Raw genomic sequence first — 12,013 nt, 5'->3', positions numbered from 1 at the left:
GATCCAATCAGTGCATCTCAATCCAAAAAGTCCACAAATTAAATCGGAAGTTAAATAATAGAATTATAATTAATTACTTCAGCTAAAAGGGAAATAAATACTGACTACGCAGTGAAAATCAGAACCTGCTACATATATTTCACCTATTTCAAAACGGACGTCAAACTCAGAGTTTTAACACATAAGTTCGTCACCTATAGAAAAAATTTGAATTCCTCACTGTAGCATTACCCTTTTTTGAGAGGCCAAAATAAAAGAGGTATTGTCGTTGGAAGTCATATGCAAATTTGCTTCATTAAATGTGGAGATCAAAATTGCAAAATCTGATGGCCTCATCCCTCTTATCGTTTACGTCGATAAGTTGACACAAACGAATGGTGATTTCTTTCTTTAATTATCTTAAAAACGAGATCACGCAGATGTTGATATGATATATAATAACGTAATATAAAGTCTTAGCATAAAATGCTTAATACGTGATAAAGTCTTGCATGTCTTGTCAGAGTTGTGCATGCCAAAAAGTGTGAACTACGATCTATAATGCTTGCAATAATGCGAGTCAGAAAACAACCAAAATGGCGTGTGCCAAGGACAGTTGTTTTCGGGTCACATTACTAAAGCCTAGGATAACATGTCATCCACGACGTCCATTTCAAGTACATACATCTTCACAAAATATTATAACTAAGTGCTCCTCAGAAGATGCCTATATGGTTGGGCTTTGACTACTGACGCTAATCACTGGTAAATTTTGGACCTTATTGGGTTGGCCCTTGACATGACCAAATCCACCGCCAACTGCATTCGGTGGGTGTCATTTACAATCTGCGAAGAATATTCAGTTCGTTAACAGAGTTGAAGGAGTCCCTATATAAGTAATGTAAAGGGTATCATAATTTTAGAATGGCCTGGTACCTCGAGATCATACGAAGTCCACAATTCAGACATATGCATCCATTGCGTAACCCAGACCTCGCAATCTAGTCTGATCAAGGATAGTACGATCAAAAGCAACAAAATCAGGATCTAAATTTCGTGTAAAACTGTGAATTTTATAAGATGCAAAGGATATGGTGTGCTCACGATTTTGGTCGCTGTTGGCTGGTCATGGGCTCTCGGACCTCAAACTCTGACCTTTCTAGACATTTGCTCTCCTTCTTCCTATAAAATTTCCTATCCTTGAGTAGCCTAAGCAGGAAAAATGCCTGCTTGAAAATTTGTGATGCACAAACACAACGCTGATAAGCACGGTATGGATAACTAATTGGTTATGCTTGATGCAAAAAAAAAAAAAATTTATTACGTCTTTAAGCACCCAAAAAATGGAAACAGTGTTCGGAATTAAATTTTTACCCATAGATATTTCATGATGTATCCCTAAGCCTTGAAAATATTATTCATTATTTCAAACAAAGCAGAGTACTGAATTCTAAGTAACAGTTAAAATATATTCTAGTCTTCTAACAAAAAGTTTTATAATTTATTATTTGTGTAACTCACGCTAATATTATACTTTATATTCATATCTTGAATCAATTTCAATGATATATATATATATATATATGTTAGACCGCTTCCAATTTTGCAAATAACTATGGTTACATATAATATGAAGAGTACGTAACTTTAATTTAATATGGTTAAACATAAAATGTTGAAGTCAATGGACAAATCATTAATTAAATTTACACCACACATATGTTTGATAAATTTAAACAACACTATGTGAAAAAATCATGATGGCAACTACATACCACGTACTCCATTTGCTCCATTCTGCCTTCTCACGCGTCAATGTCTTTAGCAGAGTCCAGATATATGAAAGCTTTTTCGCGCAAATTCACAACCATAAGGTACCAGTGTTGATCCTTGTTTAAGGGAATGTAAATCTGGGATGAAAGAAAAGGACGTTTTCAGAAAGTAAGTCATGAGTTGCTGACGTTAGGATTTTTGCCAGTAAAGAATTTCATAAAAACAGTCGCGTTGTAGATATAGTCTCTAAACCAACATCAATTGGCAAGATAACAATTATCAATTATGCTGTTGAATTGGATAACTCCTGAGTTACTGATTTCTTAACCAAAACCAAAAGGGGAAAAGTAAATCTACTGGAATAAAAATGCCTTCAGATGGGAAGCAATAATCATGTAAATAAAAGAAAGCAATATTAAACTGAAATACCTCAAATTGCATTAACAAAAGAACTTAAATCTGACATAGACATTCATAAATTAAATTGAAAAAATAAATAAAAGAACATTGAACCTCGATTGAGAGTCACTCCTAAAACTAAGAGAAATCCTAAATCCTAATCCTAAGAGAGAGGAGAGAACCTCTCTCTCTAAAAACTACATCTACTCCTAAAATTGTGAATTGTGAAAGCTTGTCTATGAATGGATGTAATCCCCCACTTTATAGCCTTTAATCTGTGTTTTCTGGACTGCGAACTAGGTCGAAAATAGCCCGAAAATTGCTGGAGAAGAATTCAAACACGCTGATTTTCGTCACTGCGACACGGCCGCATGGAGCACGAGGTCGCGTCGCCTAGCATCAGAGCAACTATGGCATATTATATATCAAATCGAAGCCCCAGACGTTAGCTTTCCAACACAACTAGAACCGCGTCGTTTGGACCTCTGTAGCTAAAGTTATAGTCGTTTGAGTGCGAAGAGGTCAGACTGGACAGCTTAGCAATTTCTCCAACTTCTTGTATTCCTTCCACTTTTGCATGCTTCCTTTCCATCCTCTGAGCCATTCCTGCCCTATAATCTCTGAAAGCACTTAACACACATATCAAGGCATCTAATTATAATAAGAGAGGATTAATAATAAGCAATTATAAGATCAAAGAAACATGTTTTCAATTAAGGCACATAATTAGGAAGGCAAATGTAAAACCATGCAAATAGTATGAATAAGTGGGTAAAGAGTAGATAAAAATTACTCAATTGAGCACAAGATAAACCATAAAATAGTGGTTTATCAACCTCCCCACACTTAAACATTAGCATGTCCTCATGCTAAGCTCAAGAGAAGCTAAAAAGATGAAGAGGAATGGTAGAATGTATGAAATGCAACCTATCTATATGAATGCAACTACATGCAAAATGTTTCTACCTACTTGGTTAAAAATAAATAAATTCTCCAAGACAAATATAAATCAGATTCCACTAATTCAAATCATACAAAATAAGGTACAAGTAAACTTGTAAGAAGATAGCTCATGAAAGCAGGGAACATAGAATTTAGCACTGAACCCTTACTGGTAGTGTATATCACTCTAACTCTCAAGTGTCTAGGGTCAATTACTCTATTCTTCCCTAGTCATGCTTTCTAAACCTTGTTCTTCATCTAACCAATCAACAAATACTTAGTATACTAATGCAAACATCATGAGGTCTTTTCAAGGTTGTAATGGGGCTGAGGTAAAGGTAAGGATATATGTATGACCAAGTGAGCTATAATATGAATCTTTAATTAACCTAAGCTCTCGCCTAATATACATATACTCTATATACTTTTAAATTCATGCCTAGCTACCCATAATTCCCACTTTTGTATAATTCCCATACTCATGTACCAAATTTTCTTTAATTTTTATCACATGTGCATTGATCTTTTATTAAACTTAATATTGGGGTAATTTTGTCCTCTTATTTATATATATATTTCTTTTTCTCGTTTTTTTTTTTGAATCATAAAAGCAAACATAACTTATCAATGCACATAGATTTTCCATTATTTTTCTATTTTGGTTTTTCATGAGTAGGTTCCCAAATTCCTAATATTCAAATAAATTAGAAACATGATACATTCCCTTATTAACCCATGTTCCCACAGTTTCCCCACACTTAATTGTTACACAATCCCTATCTTAAGCTAACCAAAGATTCAATTGGGATATTTAATTATTTTTCTGCTTAAGGCTAGTGATGTAGTTATAGAACAGAATAAATGGGGATAAAAAGGCTCAAGGTGGCTAACAAGGGTGATGTAAAAGGTAGGCTTATTTGGGATAAGTGAGCTAATAACAAGTAATGACCTCAATCATATGCAAGCATGTAAATATACTAAATAATGGACATATAGATTGGAACAAAATATAGATTACAATCATAGAGAAGGAAACACACAAGAATAAAATATTTATGGTTAAATAATGTAACCATATAAATAAGCTCAAATCTCACAGGTTGTGTGTTCTTTGGCTCAAAAACCATGTTCCACATACAACTTCAAACAAGTTTTAACATAAAAGTTTTTTTTTTCAATTTAAATTAGTGAAATTTTTCAAAGATAGGGTCTTAAAAGAATTTTATTACTTTAACCAAGTAGTAACTAAATGCATAAAATCAAACAAATATGCAAATGCAATAACTAATTTAACAAAGAAAATTTAAACATTGGTGTTGAAACAAAAAGGTACTAACCCATGGAGATCGGTATCGATCTCCCCACACTTAAAGATTGCACCGTCCTCGGTGCATGCTAAGATGTGCAAGTGGACGGGTGGCTTCAACTGATGCTTTTCTCTATAGATTGTGCAGATTGACTTGCCTGTCTCCCCATGTAAACGTCTTCCGGTTCCCTTCTGGGTGGCCATCCTGAAAGAAAAAGGGAAGAAAAGTAACCCAGAAATAGAGATAAGAAAATAAAAGAAGTATGGGTGGGTTAATGCCAATTGATAAGGGTCTCAATTACATGGTAGCTACAACATGTAAGTGAAAAAACAATAGAAGCCATGGCATGCCAGTGGTGCAGAATATGCAGCAAAGGGGAGGTGTGTGGGTAATGAAAATATAAGTTCATGTCAATGCAAGTGAATGTGCAAGTATCATAAAAAAAAAATTAGCATTGATTTAAATAATGTTACCCAATCAGAATAAAACAAGTCATAAACACAAAGATAATACCAGAAAAGATGTAACAGTTGAATAAGAACATTTGAACACCAATGGTAAAATAATAAATTTAGAAAAAATAAAAATATGCAATGAATGAAAGTATGCAAATAAATTAAATAAAATAAAAGATAAGAAGAATGAGAAGGAAAAGAAATAAAGTAAGAAAGAAGAAAGAAAGAAGAAACGATAGAAGAAATTAGGATTAGAGAAGAAAAGATAAGAAAATTGGCACTAATCTGGATAGGTTGTGTGACGCTGGCGACGCGGTCGCGTGGGTGACGCGGTCGCATGGTGCGCAATAAGGTTAGGCGACGCGGACGCGTGGGGCACGCGATCGCGTGATTTGATTTGTGCTAGTGGCGCGAGTGCAGCCTCGCGGTCGCACAACTCTCTGTTCGAAACTTGGTATTGCCAAAATTCAGGGTGACGCGGTCGCGTGGTCGACGCGATCGCGTGAGTGGCCATCATGGGGATATGATGCGGACGCGTGGGGCACGCGTTCGCGTGGGGCACGCGTTCGCGTGGGAGGGCTTGGGCTTCCAGCACGAGTCCAGCCCGACTCCAGCTCAACTTACTGACATATACCCTTGCTTACGTCGATTTACATGGCACGCGGCCGCGTGGGTGACGCGGTCGCGTGGGAGGTCAAAGTTCCCACATGACGCGGTCGCGTGGGGTCAAATTATGCTAAAGGCGCACCTCCAGCCACGCTTTCGCGTGACTCTCTGTTCAATTCTTTTCTCCCCAACGCACTAGTGACGCGGACGCGTCAGCGACGCTGCCGCGTCGCGTGCGTATTTTTTTTTTTAATCTGAAAAAAATGCAGAATGCAGTGTTAATATGAATGTGATGCAAAAACTCTAGGTTCAATATAATGAAATAAAATAAAACTCGAAAACAAATAAAACTAAAAAAATGAAAAAGGAACGATCATACCATGGTGGGTTGTCTCCCACCTAGCACTTTTAGTTAAAGTTCTTAAGTTGGACATTTGGTGAGCTCCCTGTTATGGTGGCTTGTGTTTGTACTGATCCAAGAATCCCCACCAATGTTTGTACTTCCAATAACCTCCGGGGTCCCAAACTAAGCATGTAAAGCCCTTAAGAAGCTTCAAACAGATTCTTAGGCTCCCGGGGTAACAAGTGTCAGAGCAGATTCCAGGATTCCAAATCTTGCTTTTACACCCATCTTTGTCGGGATCTGTATTTTTCCAACTGGGTGATAAGTAATCTGAATTCTCACTGCAGCTATCAAACAGCTTCCTAGACCCATTCAGTTGGTATTTTTAATGAAATTGCAAGCTCCACTCCCTTGTGCTCTTCTCTGATAATTACCACCTCTTTGCAAGCTTCTTCAATTTCAACCTCTTCCTCTTGGTAGCTTTCTTCCAATTCAATCTTCCCTTCATTGCTTTCCAAGGGCATGGGAGGTTGTGCTTCTTCTTCTTGAATCTCCATCTCTTGATCAACCTCTTCCAAATCTTTAACTGTGATATGCCTTGGAGGTTGTACACCCTCCTTAGCATCAATTTCAAATGTCTTGGAAGGGGGTTCTATGACTGGACTTTCCCATGGAGGTTCTGCATCTCCTAAGTCTTCAACCAATTCTTCTTCTTTGATAATTACAGCTTCCTCCATTTGTTCCAGTACAAAGTCATGTTCCGTACTGTCCACCGGAGTTTCTAATGTCTCCTTCATGCTACGTTCGTCATTAGATTGTCCACATGAAGTCATGGGGGTTCCTTGAGTGTCCGAACGTCGGGAAGCTAATTGATTTATCGCTTGCTCCAATTGACAAATGGTTGCCTGAAATCAATCCACTGTTTCCTTGAAACGATCCTTTGTCTCTTAATGCACTCAGTTTTCATAAATAGGATCATAGTGCTCTTGGATTGATGGATATAGAGATGGTAAATATTGAAGTGGTGGTTCTTGTGAGTAATTGGGTTGGAATTGGGGTGGTTCTATATATGGTTCATATGGCTCATAAGGTGGTTGATATGGTGGTTGAGGGTTAGGGTCATATGGAGGTGAATGGCGGAAAAGGGCTTGTGAGTTTGGTGGTCTAAAGTCATGTTGAGGAGAGGGTTCATAGGCGTATGGTGGTGGTTGTTGATAATCAAAAGAGCGCTCACCATAGCCATTGCCTTGATATGCATCACAGAATGGTTGTTGACAGTCCATTGGAGGTGGTTGTTGCCATGAGGGTTGATCAAATCCTTGTGGCTTCTCCCATCTTTGATTGTTCCAACCTTGATGCCTGTTCTCATTGTAATTTCTTCTTCCTGCAACATAATTGTAACCAGACTCATAGCGATGGGGGTGAGAACTCATGATAGTAAATAAAAATTAAAAACAAAAATAAAAAAAAATTTAAATTAAAAGGTTATTTAAATTTTGAATTTGAAAATTAAATTTTGAAAATTTGATTTTTGAATTTTAAATTTTTTGAAATTTGAAAATTGAAAATTTTTAAATTTGAATTTTGAAATTTGATTTTTGAAATAAGATAAGATAAAATAAAAATTTTAAAATAAAAACCAATAACCTCTTAACTTAAGAAAAAGCAAAAATAAAATATTTACAATAACCAATAATAAGGCACACGTTTGCAATTCCCCGGCAACGGCGCCATTTTGACGTTAGGATTTTTGCCAGTAAAGAATTTCATAAAAACAGTCACGTTGTAGATATAGTCTCTAAACCAACAAAAATCTCTTCATACAAACGTTTTGGTTGTCACAAGTAACAAACCCCTTTGAAATTGATAACCGAGTATTCAAACCTCGGGTCGTCTTCTCAAGGAATTGCAGGGAAGTATGTTCTTATTATTGGTTATGAAGATTGTAAATTGGGGGTTTTGGAAGTAAGGTGGGAATATGTTATATGACAAGTAAAATAAAATAATAATAATAAAATCTCTTGGCAAGGTATAAGAAATTGGAAGTCCAGACTTAGTTATCCTTATCAATAATAATGAAAGTTAAATCTTAATTCTACTTAGTTGACCTTTACTAAAGCAAAGGAAAGTCAAGGGACAAATTGGTTTGATCTTCGAATCCTATTTATTTCCTAAGTAAAGATTGGGATTATTGAAGTTCAACTCAATTGGCAAGATAACAATTATCAATTATACTGTTGAATTGGATAACTCCTGAGTTACTGATTTCTTAACCAAAACCAAAAGGGGAAAAGTAAATCTACTGGAATAAAAATGCCTTCAGATGGGAAGCAATAATCATGTAAATAAAAGAAAGCAATATTAAACTGAAATACCTCAAATTGCATTAACAAAAGAACTTAAATCTGACATAGACATTCATAAATTAAATTGGAAAAATAAATAAAAGAACATTGAACCTGGATTGAGAGTCACTCCTAAAACTAAGAGAAATCCTAAATCCTAATCCTAAGAGAGAGGAGAGAACCTCTCTCTCTAAAAACTACATCTAGTCCTAAAATTATGAATTGTGAAAGCTTCTCTATGAATGGATGTAATCCCCCACTTTATAGCCTCTAATCTGTGTTTTCTGGGCCGCGAGCTGGGTCGAAAACAGCCCGGAAATCGCTGGAGAAGAATTCAAACACGCTGATTTCCGTCACTGCGACGCGGCCGCATGGAGCACGCAGTCGCGTCGCCTAGCGTCAGAGCAACTATGGCATATTATATATCAAATCGAAGCCCCGGACGTTTGCTTTCCAACGCAACTAGAACCGCGTCGTTTGGACCTCTTTAGCTAAAGTTATAGCCGTTTGAGTGCGAAGAGGTCAGACTGGACAGCTTAGCAATTTCTCCAACTTCTTGTATTCCTTCCACTTTTGCATGCTTCCTTTCCATCCTCTGAGCCATTCCTGCCCTATAATCTCTGAAAGCACTTAACACACATATCAAGGCATCTAATAGTAATAAGAGATGATTAATAATAAGCAATTATAATATCAAAGAAACATGTTTTCAATTAAGGCACATAATTGGGAAGGCAAATGTAAAACCATGCAAATAGTATGAATAAGTGGGTAAAGAGTAGATAAAAACCACTCAATTGAGCACAAGATAAACTATAAAATAGTGGTTTATCAGTTGCCCCTTTTTTCTTAAAATGAACTACGTTAAATGTTTAACCTTTGGCGTGTCGTCAACATATTTCATGTATTTGTGACGAATAAAGGCCAAAGTTTCCTTGCAATAAGTGGAAGGATTCAAAGCTATTTGCTACATCAATAGAATAAGGATTATGCCTGACCTTATGTCACATGTACGCTAAGGAAGTGTTTATCATTTAATGGGTTCCAACAGACACTTACATCAAACGTGGTCGGAAGCCACCATACGGAGTCATGACGCTCGTCATTAAGTATGGTTGCTACGAGGTTTATAACCTAAGCGTGTATTAAAAAAAATGACTGAAGTCGAATACCAATTGCTGGTCAAAATAACACTTATGAAGCCTTTAAAAAACCGATGAATGCTCATTACAAATAGCATGTTATAAGTCACCACTTACATCGTCCACAACTTCCTGACGGGGACGCAACGACCAGAATGCATGTCTAGCTCCGTGGCAGTGTTCCCCAGAATACAATATCTCGCTGAAGAAAAAATTGAAAACAATGTTAGGAGCATCTCCACAATCGTGAAATGATGCACACGGCTAGAAACATGCGTGTGCACCATGTTTTACGACTTAATGTTGAGGATGTACCCCTGTTCTAGGTCTCTGGCGAAAATGTAGGCTGCCACGGCTAGTTCCGTTGCGATAAATTTTATCCCCTTCGGTGGTCTGAAATCTACATCCAAGAACTATTGACATAGCAAACTACAGTGTAAGACATCAAGTATCGCCAACTATACAGAAAATCGAAAGCATATACAAATACCTTAGGCATATCTTCCGATGATAACAACCCATCCTTCTTAATCTCAAACAGCAACGGTGTAACATCCCCCAGATTCTCCCCTAGCACTTCTCTCCCATGCTCGTCGTCGCTGCTGTCAAAGTCTAGCTTTCTCTGCATAGCAAAGTAGAAAACCTCATTTCATTCCCAAGTGAAACGGAGGATTGCACAATATGGATAAATACATGAAGGAGAAAATACCTTCAGTGGATGATCTGAGTCAGTGACCCGTCTCGACCCCAACTTGTAGTCATACCTTTGTTTGCAATGACAGCCTCTTTCTTTCCAGGCCAGTCTGCCTTGCACGGTTCAATCCCAGCTTGAGGATACTGCTTCCTGCGCCGGTCCGCATATTCTTCCCATAAAATCTCTAGTATCTTTCCGTGGCTCGTGATGCAGTCGGAGAGCGTTTTCAATGTACGGGCCTGGGAAGCTTGCAATGCTTGTGTGGTGCTAACATTTTCCATGAGATGCTGTTCAAAAACACCACCATACCAGTCAGTATGGTATGAAACAGAAAACAACATAACACAATCTTACCGTGGCCAAAATGGATAAGTACAACTGACCCGGCGAAATTTATTGAAAACAAAAACCAACGGAGTCTTCTGTCATCAGTTTTGGAATGTCACTGAAACAAACATATCTTAGATTTTAGCCCGACAATGAACCAACGATGCAAGGGGGTGTTGAGGAAAAAAAGTTTCCATACCCTATACCGTCGGCGCAAGAGTCTGCTGCAGTGGGGTGATTTGCATCCTCCTTCTTCTCTGATTCCCTTAAACCTTCCATTATGTTGACTTGCACTACCAGAGTTATCTTTTGTCACAAACTGAAGGTAGTTTATACATGCAAGGACGAGGTTTGATAGAATACTTAACCCAAGTCGCGTACAAATAGTCGGGCTGGTCTCAGTTGGAAGGCCCAAATAAAGAATTGGCCCATTCACCCGTCCACACCATGTTTTACGAAGCCTTATTTTAATAGAGTACAAAAGGTTCGAAGCACAAATTTGGCTGAATGCTTTTGCCTGGGAGATTAATACCACTCCCAACGCATTATCACTCGCTAAACCCAATGACCCGTAACTTGCCTTGCAGGTGCCGCTCATGCTTGACGGGGTAAGCATACTTGAGATGACAATTACAACGTGACTATAACAATCTCAATCACATTTTCTTCTAATTTACAGAACAATTGATGCCCCACCCCTCAGTATGAATTTTTTTGTTATTACGAAATCATGATACGTTTTTCCTTTTAATTTTGTGAATATTACCCCAATTTGTTTTAACATGAGCATTTAGTAATTTACCCTAAACCATATGATAGTTGTATATAATTTACTTTAGGCATAATAAATTGTTTTGGATTTTTAACCTTTATCTATGCTTAATCATATCTTAAGTATACCAATATTCGTTTCTATACATGGTTTATGTACATATAGTGTAAGAATAAAATATTTTGGAGTCATGAATATTCAATATAGACATGCTTAGTCATAGTAGAGTCTATACTAAAATTTAGGACTAAACCTCCCTTATAGAGCGTTAACATATTCATCCTACAGAAACCGAAAGAATAAAATATATAATGTAAAATGGCATACCACATGCACAACTAATCGAAATTAAGTACACTTGTGGGATTAACTGACGTCATCGTTCGTTCTTGTTAAAGCATAAAAACTTAATTATCATAAATAACACAGAGAAGCCCATGCACTAACTATACTAATGTACCACGAAGCCAACTTTCACGAACCCAAACAAACTTGTTAATACTACATAAAACACATTTTCATGCGCTCCCACACTAAAAATACCTTCCACGCAAAGATGATACCACTACAGATTCAACATGTAACTTGCTTATGAAGACCCAAACCCCTATAATAAGAAATCACTAACCACTAGCCGTCGAAAATTTCTTGAAACCTTGAGAGTTGGCTTACCAGTTCCGCATTCTCCTCCTCCAACACACGAACACGCTCCCTCAAGCCAACTACCGTCTCAGCCCTAGAAGATTCATGCGGATCTTGCATGCAGACCATGACTCTATAGTTGTAATCATGTATCTTATACCCAGTTGCGCCTAACACCGGTTCCAACATCAGGAACGCCACTTCTTGCCTGTCACTTCTCTCATCTGCATATGCAGGACCATACACCACAAGGTCTAACCCTCTTCCATTTTCTGGGAGCACTACCG

At 37.4% G+C, this 12,013-nt stretch overlaps 1 long non-coding RNA gene across 2 annotated transcripts; it reads right to left on the bottom strand.

The window, feature by feature from the left end:
• LOC110263541 lies at positions 1,794 to 11,059 on the bottom strand. Of its 2 annotated transcripts, none has more exons than XR_002349349.1 (3): positions 9,209 to 11,059; positions 9,027 to 9,116; positions 1,794 to 1,889 (listed from the first exon to the last, which is right to left on the bottom strand). It is a non-coding gene; the product is annotated as an uncharacterized LOC110263541 (long non-coding RNA). The 2 variants fall into 2 exon arrangements; XR_002349348.1 differs by having other exon boundaries at positions 9,027 to 9,283; positions 9,409 to 11,059.

Source organism: Arachis ipaensis, chromosome B06, assembly GCF_000816755.2.
Source record: "Arachis ipaensis cultivar K30076 chromosome B06, Araip1.1, whole genome shotgun sequence".
Classification (NCBI taxonomy): Eukaryota; Viridiplantae; Streptophyta; class Magnoliopsida; order Fabales; family Fabaceae; genus Arachis; species Arachis ipaensis.
The sequence above is the reverse complement of the archived record's forward strand: the minus strand, read 5'-3'. Positions and strand labels throughout refer to the sequence as shown.